The sequence below is a fragment of the Scylla paramamosain genome, unplaced genomic scaffold (genome assembly GCF_035594125.1).
Source record: "Scylla paramamosain isolate STU-SP2022 unplaced genomic scaffold, ASM3559412v1 Contig36, whole genome shotgun sequence".
Lineage (NCBI taxonomy): Eukaryota > Metazoa > Arthropoda > Malacostraca > Decapoda > Portunidae > Scylla > Scylla paramamosain.
In genome coordinates this window covers 807367-817359 of record NW_026973701.1, presented here as the reverse complement: position 1 = coordinate 817359, position 9993 = coordinate 807367, and positions in this window count along the sequence as shown.

The following is a 9993-nucleotide window of genomic DNA, read 5'->3' as shown; positions in this document are numbered from 1 at the left end:
CCGTTGGTGTTAGGTGAAGGGATCTTGCTGGCTATTCCTGTGGATCTCCACAGTTTCCTTCATCAGGAAACTGATCCCAGGGAAGCCGCTCCCACAACACACAACTTACAGGTTAATTTCTCACAAAATAAAGCAAACAACATGTGTGTGTATAGAGTATTTTTGACTTAGGATTAGTTGAACTATCATATCCTAAGGTATGTACCTTAATTCATGGTACACCCTGTATTGTTAGTACACACACACACACACACACACACACACACACACACACACACACACACACACACACACACACACACACACACACACACACACACACTGTGCTGCCCAGCTAATTGGACACATCCACAGCAGCTCTAAGGAGTTACCTAAGTTTTGGTTGTACAGGGTGCCCGAGCTTGAGTCCTGTCTCTATAAGAGGGAATTGTGTGATGTGTGAGTGCAGGGGAAGTGAAGTGTAAATTGGGAAGTGAGCAAAAAGGTGAATGGGAGAGTAGTGTATGGGTAAACATTGTCTTGTCAGTGATACCAAGAAGGAAGATGGTGGCGGACACAGCAAATATTTTTGAGGGTTTCAAGGAAGAAGACCTCAGTGTAGCTTATACAAATAAACAAATATGGAAAATTGAAGAAAATGTGAAAATATGATAAATTCATAACTTAGCAATAATAAAGACATGGAAGGAAGAGAGAGAGAGGTGGGTGGTGGCAATGTAAAAAGATATCCAGTGATATAATAGAGATGAAGAAGAGGAAGATGGAAAGAGAAAAGAAAAAACAAAGAACTGAGAGAAGAGGTGACAATAATAGTGAACTTTAAACAAGAAGTACTATAAAGAAATCAAGAAACTCAAGGAAGAGAACGAGGAGTTAAAGAAAGCTTTACAAGAGAGAGAGAGAGAGAGAGAGAGAGATTAAGGTTGGGAAAGTGAAAGAGTCAGTGACAGCAGAAGTCAAAAGTTGGAAAGAAGAGAGAGAACAACAACAAAAGGTGAATATAGATAAGATCATAAGGCAACAGCAACAGGAACACAATAAGGACATGGAAAAGCAATTGATTAAAATAATAAAGGAAAAAAAGTAATCTTGTGAGAGACATCGTGCAGAGAAAGATGTTTGTGGTGGTATTTGGGGTCAAGGAGAAGAACTTACTAATGAAAATAGCTAGAGAGAAAGAAGAGGCAAAAAAGACTAAGGAAATTATAGCAGAAGTGGCAGAGGAATGAGAGGAGATAGTTGAACAAATTGAAGAGGTTTACAGGATTGAAAAATACAATGAAAATGGAACAAGACCAATGAAAATAAGATTCATGGCACAAACAGCAGTGAAATATGTCTTGCAAAGAACAAGAAAATTGGCAAAAGTAGAAGGAATGAATAAATATGAATAAAGGAGAGAGAAGTAAACTGAAAGAGTAAAGTAGAGGAAAGTAGTAGAGTAGAGGCCCAGTCAAAAAATGAGGAGAGAACACAAGAACAAGCAAGGAGATTTGCTTGGAAAGTTGTGGACATGAAAGTGAGGAAATGGTGCCACAAAGATACCACACCAAGCAGAAGTTTAAAGATTATGTATACTAATGTAGATGGTTTGGTGTTCAGCCAAATGGAACTTAAAGGCTACCTAAAGAACAATAAACCAGATGTGGTTTATTTAATGGAAATTACACTAAGAGGAAATAAAGTTGGAATTTGCAAAGGAAGGTTGTAGTGCATGGAGGAGAGACAGAAAAGGAAAGGGAGGAAGAGGAACAATGATATTGGTAAAAGAGGATATTGTTGTTGAGGAAGTGGAATATGTCGATGGAATGGCAGAAACTTTGGGGGTGTTGTGATTGAGATCAAATGAGAATATGAAAAAAGGGGAAAGTTACTAATGATGTACGTACCACCAAAAACTAATGCATCGGAGACTGATGGATCCCAAACTATACAACTAATAACAAAAAAAAGAGAGAGAGAGAGAGGAAATGGCAGGATGACAGGGAAAAGTAACAAAAGTGCTTTTAGTAGGCAACTTCAATTGTAAAGGGCAAAGAACTGGCAGAAGATGGAAGTCAGAAAGAAAATGTTGGGTCATGGAGTGAACTTATTTTTCATATATATTTACTTATTTATTTTTTTTATGTAGGAGGGACACTGGCAAAGGGAAACAAAAATCCAATAAAAAAAAAGCTCACTTTCTGATACCAGACCTGGATTGGGTCAGAAGTAGTAGTCAAGAATTGAAGGATATGTGTTTTGAAACCTCCCTCTTGAAAGAGTTCAAATCATAGGAAGGTGGAAATGCAGTAGCAGGCAGGGAGTTCTGAGATTTTGCAGAGAAAGGGATGAGTGACTGACTGAGAATACTGGTTCTGCTCTTGCATTAGAGAGGTGGACAGAACAGGGGTGAGAAGAAACAAGTCTTGTGCAGTGAGGCCATGGGAGGGGAGGAGGCATTCACAGTTCTTAGCAAGATCAGAAGAACAGTTAGCATGAAAATAGTGGTAGAAGACAGCTAGAGATGCAACATTGTAGCAATGAGAAAGAGGCTGAGAAGACAGAAGAGAGTTGATGGGATGATAAGCTTTTGATTCCATCACATAATGAAAGACTAAGTATGAGTAGAATCCCCCAGACATGTAGATGCGCACTCCATACATAGACAGATAAGGCTCCTGTTACAGGATTAGTAGCTGGGAAGGGTGAGGAAAAATAACGGAGATGTCTCAGAACACCTAACTTCATAGAAGATGTTTTAGCCAGAGATGAGATGAGAAGTTTCCAGTTCAGAATATAAGTAAAGATGTTCAGTGTAGAAGAGGGGGACAGTTGAGTGTCATTGAAGAAGAGGGGATAGTTGTCTGGAAGGTTGTGTTGAGTTGATAGATGGAGGGTGAGTTTTTGAGGCATTGAACAATACCAAGTTTGCTTTACTCCGATCAGAAAATTTTTGAGAGATCAGAAGTCAGGCGTTGTGTGGCTTACCCCCTGCCGAACTGTTTTCTTCTCTGAAGGGTTGGACGTCTACGAAAAGACGTGAAAAAGTGCATGGTGATATCACCACTATACCATGCTTACCATAGTGGTGAATACAATGAGACAGTGGGTGACAGGAACTTTCCCCAGATACAAAGAAGAAGAACCCATCACAGTTGGGCTTAGTGTTTACAAAAAATCCCAGAAAGTAGACCAAGTATACATTGTCTGAGTCCACTGGGAAGAAGTGATCATGTGACTATAGAAAACCATGCCACAGGAGAAAGAAGTGTTGCACAGGAATGAACAATTTTGAAATGGGAGACAGAACTATTCTAAGGCAAACTTTGCAGAACTCAATAAATTTTCATGGAGAAATTAACTGGGAAGAACTATTTAAAGGTAAAGTAGTGCAAGAAAAATGAGATATTTTTGAGTAAGTATAGAGAGGGGGTGCAACAGTTTGTGCCAGAATTATAAAGTGTAAATTTGGAAGCATATGAATGGTATAATGGCAAGGTGAGTAGAATAAAAGGAAAAAGGACAGGGCTTGGAGGAAATGATAGAGACAACTGAACACAAATACTAGGGAAGAATACAGAAAGGCAAGGAATGAATATGAAGTATAATAAGAAAAGAAGAAGAAAGAAATTTTGAAAGTGAGATAATAAGGAAATGCAAGGAAGAGCCCAGAACTCTTCTACAGATACATAAACAGGAAAAGCCAGGAAACATAGGGATGACATAAACACAAGTTAAGAAGAGAAAGGAAGAATTTGTAAAACTACTGAGGAGATGAGTGAACTAATGAATGAGAGTTTTCTGAGTCCACATTTACAAAGGAAACTGATTTTGTGGCACTGAAAGTGGTATCACAGAATGAGGGAATACAGGAAATACAAGCAAAGAGACAACAAAATCAAGAAACTGCAGAAGAAGCCTTTGGATATTAGAAAAGTTGTGGGATAGATCAAGCTAAATGGATGGATATTAAAAGAATGCAGAGAACAAATGGAAAAACCCATATGGGATACCATTAACAGCTTGTTGAAGAAGGAAAAATTACCAAGGGAATGGAAAAGAGCTAACAAAGTCCCAATATACAAGCAAGGGAAGTTAAATGGAACCATTGAATTACAGACTAGTGTCACTAACAAAGCCATTTGTAAGCAAGCTTTGTGAAATAATGGGGGTTCAGAACAGATGGGTGCAAATAATTTGAAGAATGAAAGAATATAATTACAGAAAAGCAATTTGGATTCAGGAAAGGGATATCTATTGTGTTCACAAATCTACTGAGCTTCTGTACAAGAGTAATGAATGGAGTGCAAGAGAAGGGATGGATGAGTTTTTGTTATGATACACCCCTGGATCTCTAAAAAAGCATTTGATAAAGTTCCACACAAAAGTCTTATATGGAAGTCAGAGAAATGAAAGAGGAGGGCTAAAGACAGAAATGTTGAGATAGACAGAGGAATTATTGACAAGGGAGGGGAATTGAGAACAGTAATCAGAGACACTAATTCAAGTTGTTGCAAAGTGACAAGTGGGGTACCACAAGGATCTGTGTTGGCACCTATTATGTTTCAAATATATGTAAATGATATGACAGTAAGGATCTAAATGGTTATATGTGCCTTTTTGCTGATGATGCCAAAAATAATAGAAAATAGTAAAGGATGAAAATGACTGCAAGGAGTTACAAGAGGATATTGACAAGGTACATACATAGAGCCAAAGATGAAACTAGAATTCAGTGCAGAAAATGCCATGTGTTGGAAATAGGAAAAAGTAAAAAGATATCTTCATTGAATTACAAAATGGGAAAAGAAATAATAACAAAAAATTCAACATGAAGAAAAAGAAGGCACATAAACATAATATTTGGCTCTACATACAGCCTTTTAACAGACATTAAGATTGGCATTTAACTATTTAGATAGAGAAATAATGAAGAAAATTATAAGCAAGAATGATATAACCTAAATTGGAGCACGCAGCGTTGGTTGGAGCTCCAAATGAGGAAAAAGATACTTTAGAAACTGGAAAGAATACAGAGGATAGCAACAAAGATGGTACCAGAACTGAAAGACTTTAAAGCTATAGAAGAAAGACTTGAAGAAGATAGGATTATAACCCTTCTATAAGAGAAGAGCTAAGAGGAGACCTGATAACAATGTACAAATTAGTAAATGGCCAGAAAGAATAGACCGAATTGACATGCTATCACAGATGGAGGAGGGAGAGAGATGGGCGAGGGACATGGGAAGAAAATAAAGAAGAGTGGATGTTTGAGCGGCACCAAGAAATGCAGCTTATATCAAACTGTTGGAGCTCTGGAATGATTTTGAAGGAAGAGGTGGTTGTGGCAAACAGTGTACACATGTTTAAAGAGAAACTGGATAAATATGGTTATGGAGACAGGACAAAATAAACTTTGGCTCGTGCCCTGTACCAAACACACACGCACACACACACACACACACACACACACACAGATACCAACATCACCCTATTCACGTCACTTTTACATACTACCCACAACTTCATAAACAGTGTTTCCTCTGTCTGTTTGAGAATAAAATAAAGAGTGGATGTTTTGAGCTACATCAAGAAATAGTTTCCCGTATCGAACTCTTGAAATCTGGAATGATTCGAAGAAAAATTGGTTTTGGCGAAAGCCGATTGTACACATGTTTAAAGAGAAAACTGAATAAGCATGGTTATGGAGACAGGGTCAAAATGGGCTTTGTGGCTCATGTACCCTGGCCACCATCTGGCTAGGTAAATACACACACACACACACACACACACACACACACACACACACACACAGACACACACACACACAGACACACACACACAGACACACACACACACACAGACACACACACACACACACACACACACACACACACACACACACACACACACACACACACACACACACACACACACACACACACACACACACACACACACACACACACACATCAATGTCACCCAGTTGTATTGCCATGCATTATATAACATCATAAACAATGTCAAATAATCGCTCACATCCATTTCTGATGTTTTTTCACATTTTCCTCACGTGCTGGTGAGTCTTGTGATGTACACTCATCCTGAAACTTCTGCCACTCCATTGCCTTCTTGTTTACTGTATAAAACTTTGTGTTCTTGTTATTTATTACATTAATATGCTCTTTTACCATGTTAATGAGGATTTCCTTAATCAAAGCAATGATAGAAGGAGTGGCCAAGCAAACCGTCACTTCTTTGCTGGTTGCCATGGTGACTGCAGCAGATGTAAACAAATTCGTGTTTTCTCATGCATTTTTTTTCTGTCATAGAGTGATGTGCTGAGTTGGGCAGGAATATGAGATGTAAGCATAGAGGTGACCCACTCATACATGCCCTTTTATAGTTAATATGTGGTCAGACTTTGGATTTTTGAAAGTAAGGACTTCCCTACTATCTTGATTGTCTCATGGTGCAGGTTGGCCAGGTGATCACCAGCATTGGCAGAAGGTTTAAAAGTATGGCAATTAAGCATATGATACAGCAACATCAGAAAATGTCTGTTTCATATAATTCCCCACAGGAGACTTCTCTAATTCCCACTTGATTGCCATTGCTTTATGTGAAATTGACTGAATTTAAATGTGATAAATGCACCTCAAACACTTTCAGATTTAGACAAACTCGATTCATGTGCATCATTAATGCACTCCCCTTGAAAAATCTTTGGTTGCCTGAAAAATATTGCATTATAATTTGAGAGATGAAGGAGCTACATGGTGTGTGTGTGTGTGTGTGTGTGTGTGTGTGTGTGTGTGTGTGTGTGTGTGTGTGTGTGTGTGTGTGTGTGTGTGTGTGTGTGTGTGTGTGTGTGTGTGTGTGTGTGTGTGTGTGTGTGTGTGTGTGTGTGTGTGTGTGTGTGTGTGTGTGTGTGTGTGTGTGTGTGTGTGTGTGTGTGTGTGTGTGTGTGTGTGTGTGTGTGTGTGTGTGTGTGTGTGTGTGTGTGTGTGTGTGTGTGTGTGTGTGTGTGTGTGTGTGTGTGTGTGTGTGTGTGTGTGTGTGTGTGTGTGTGTGTGTGTGTGTGTGTGTGTGTGTGTGTGTGTGTGTGTGTGTGTGTGTGTGTGTGTGTGTGTGTGTGTGTGTGTGTGTGTGTGTGTGTGTGTGTGTGTGTGTGTGTGTTACATTGAGCCAATGGAGTTATTTACATATCTACGGACATAAGTTTTTTTTGACCCTCATGAGGACTATATGGTCACAGGTTTCCCTCTCCCATGTAACATGATGTAACTTTTTATGATGTGTGTCCACTGGGCTTATGTAAATATATATATATATATATATATATATATATATATATATATATATATATATATATATATATATATATATATATATATATATATATATATATATATATATATATATATATATATATATATATATACAGTGTCATTAAGTTCAGGACTGGTGTCCTAAAAGATGAATTTCAAACCCAAGCCTGGCCTGCATATATTTACGCTAAAGTAATCCTTCTGGAGTATGCAACTGCGCTCCCAACCCTCTACAGTCACCAATCTTTTTCTTACGTGCTTTTAAAATCATGTCTCCTCTGTTGCAGGTCGTTTAACAATGAAGGCGCTGAACAGCGAACAAACCCAAGTTTTTGGTGCAGTTGGGGGAAACGCCGTCAGAAGCACTGGGTATGCTGCAAAAATTATGCGGGGATGAGACAATGTCACGTACGTGTTTTTGAGTGGGTAGAGGTTCAAAGGGCCGGGAGGACGTGGAAGATGACCCCAGGAGTGGAAGACCCTCAACGAGCAGGAATGAGGCCAATGTTGAGCGTGTCCCATAAAGCAGATGGTGCGTGACGATGTTGATTGACTGTTCGAAGATCGCAGATGAGCTTGGCATGAACCACAACAGCGTGCGGAAGATTATCACTGAAGATCTGGGCATGCGGAAAGTGTCGAAGATGGTGCCGGGGACTCCTGAACGATGACCAGAAGGGACGACGCATGCAGGTGTGTCAGGACATCCTCGACGTCTGGAAACTGAACCAGACTTGCTCAGGAAAGTCATCACCGGCGATGAGTCCTGGAGTGACAGCAGGTACGACCCGGAGACCAAACGCCAGAGTACTTCAATGGAAGAGTCCGGCGTCGCCACGGCGAAGAAAGCAAGGCAGTCAGGTCAGCTTCAAGGTCATGTTGATCGCTTTCTTCGATGTGAGGGCATCGTCCACCTGCGAGTTCTTGCCACAGGCCAGACAGTCAACCAACATGTGTACAAAGAAGTACTGCGGCGTCTGCTTCGTGCAGTGCGCGAGAAGAGGCGGGAGTTGTGGTAGGGCAACTCGTGGCTGCTTCACCACGACAATCGCCTGCTCACAATGCCCTGAGCATCAGAAGTTCTTGACGAAGAACATCGCCGTGCTGGAGCAACACGCCCTACTCACCTGACCTAGCTCCGTCGACTTCTTCCTCTTCCCCAAGCTCAAGGAGGTCATGAAGGGGACCCGTTTTGATGATGCGGACGACATCAAAAAGGCCGTGGCAGCGGGAGCTGAGGAGCATCCCTTGCAAGAATCCTTCCAGCAGTGCATGCAAGCCTGGCAGAGAAGGATGGACAAGATACATATGGTGCCAGGGGGATTACTTCAGGAGATAACCTATAGTTTGTAGCCTGGATGTGAAATAAAACTTGTGTAGCTTGAAGTCCTGGAACTTTAATGACACACCTCGTATATATATATATATATATATATATATATATATATATATATATATATATATATATATATATATATATATATATATATATATATATATATATATATATATATATATATATATATATATATATATATATATATATATACACCAATCGGAGTACAAAAAACTTTTGAGCTTATGACAACACTAAATCAGTGCCTAATATTAGCCAGCATGAATGAAATATTTTCATATTGTTTATGCAGTTTCTTCAAATGCTGGATGCAGACACTTATTCGTATTTCATTATACCATAATTAATGGCTTATAAGACACATGCACTCAATAAGACGCACCTCAGTTTGGGCAGGCATAAAAAAAAAAAAAAAAGGTAAGTAAACAGGTTTAAGCTCTGAATATGAAGTGGAGGGTTTCACCCTGACATTTGAAGCCCTCTTATATGTATTCAGATCCTTATTAGATCTCAATATTTTACATTTAAAAAACCTTAATATTTGCTAGGACCTACCAACACTAGTACTTAGACTAATCCTGCTGTGAGATGTAAACAAATGTGGCATAGACAGTGACATTGTCAGAGGCCAGATTGTAATAAAGTTTGTACATCACATTTTTTTATCATCATCCTACACATGATCCTAGTTGTATATTTTAGAACATTTTCAAAGCATAAGGATGTGTGAAAACAGATTCACCTTATTCTCTACAATGTATTTTTATTTGAAATATTCAGTACAAACCATCACCATGAGTCGCCTACTTCATGACACTCTCTTCACTTATAAAATCTTTTATTTTGTTAGGTAGTAAGCTATTTTTAAGAATGCAATAGTTTCTCATTAGCTTCAAGTTTTGTTGAACATGTATGCAAGGTAAGAATCTTAAAAGATAGGTACAATTCCAGTTGTATGGAGGTGTGTCTTACCTCAAGGAATAATGGCATCATACTAAGAAACGCAGTGAATCCTGCAGTTGTCACCAGGTTTGGTTTGCAACCAACTGCAAGTTTGTTTTGGTACATGAAATGTAAGAGTCATCACCTAATTTCTTCCTGACTGGTGTTATTTTATGTGAATTACTAGTAAGTATGACCTGTTATGCATTGTTATCTTGTAAAGAGTTGTTTTTGTGGTATAGAATTGATCATCACTTTGTTTATGTATGTGAAGATGTTTGGGATTTAATCTAAGGGCCACTGTTGCCACAGACTTTACCACTGGCCACTGTCCCAAAGCTGAACCTTGGTCTTACAAGATGCAGGCTCATTTTCTGAGAC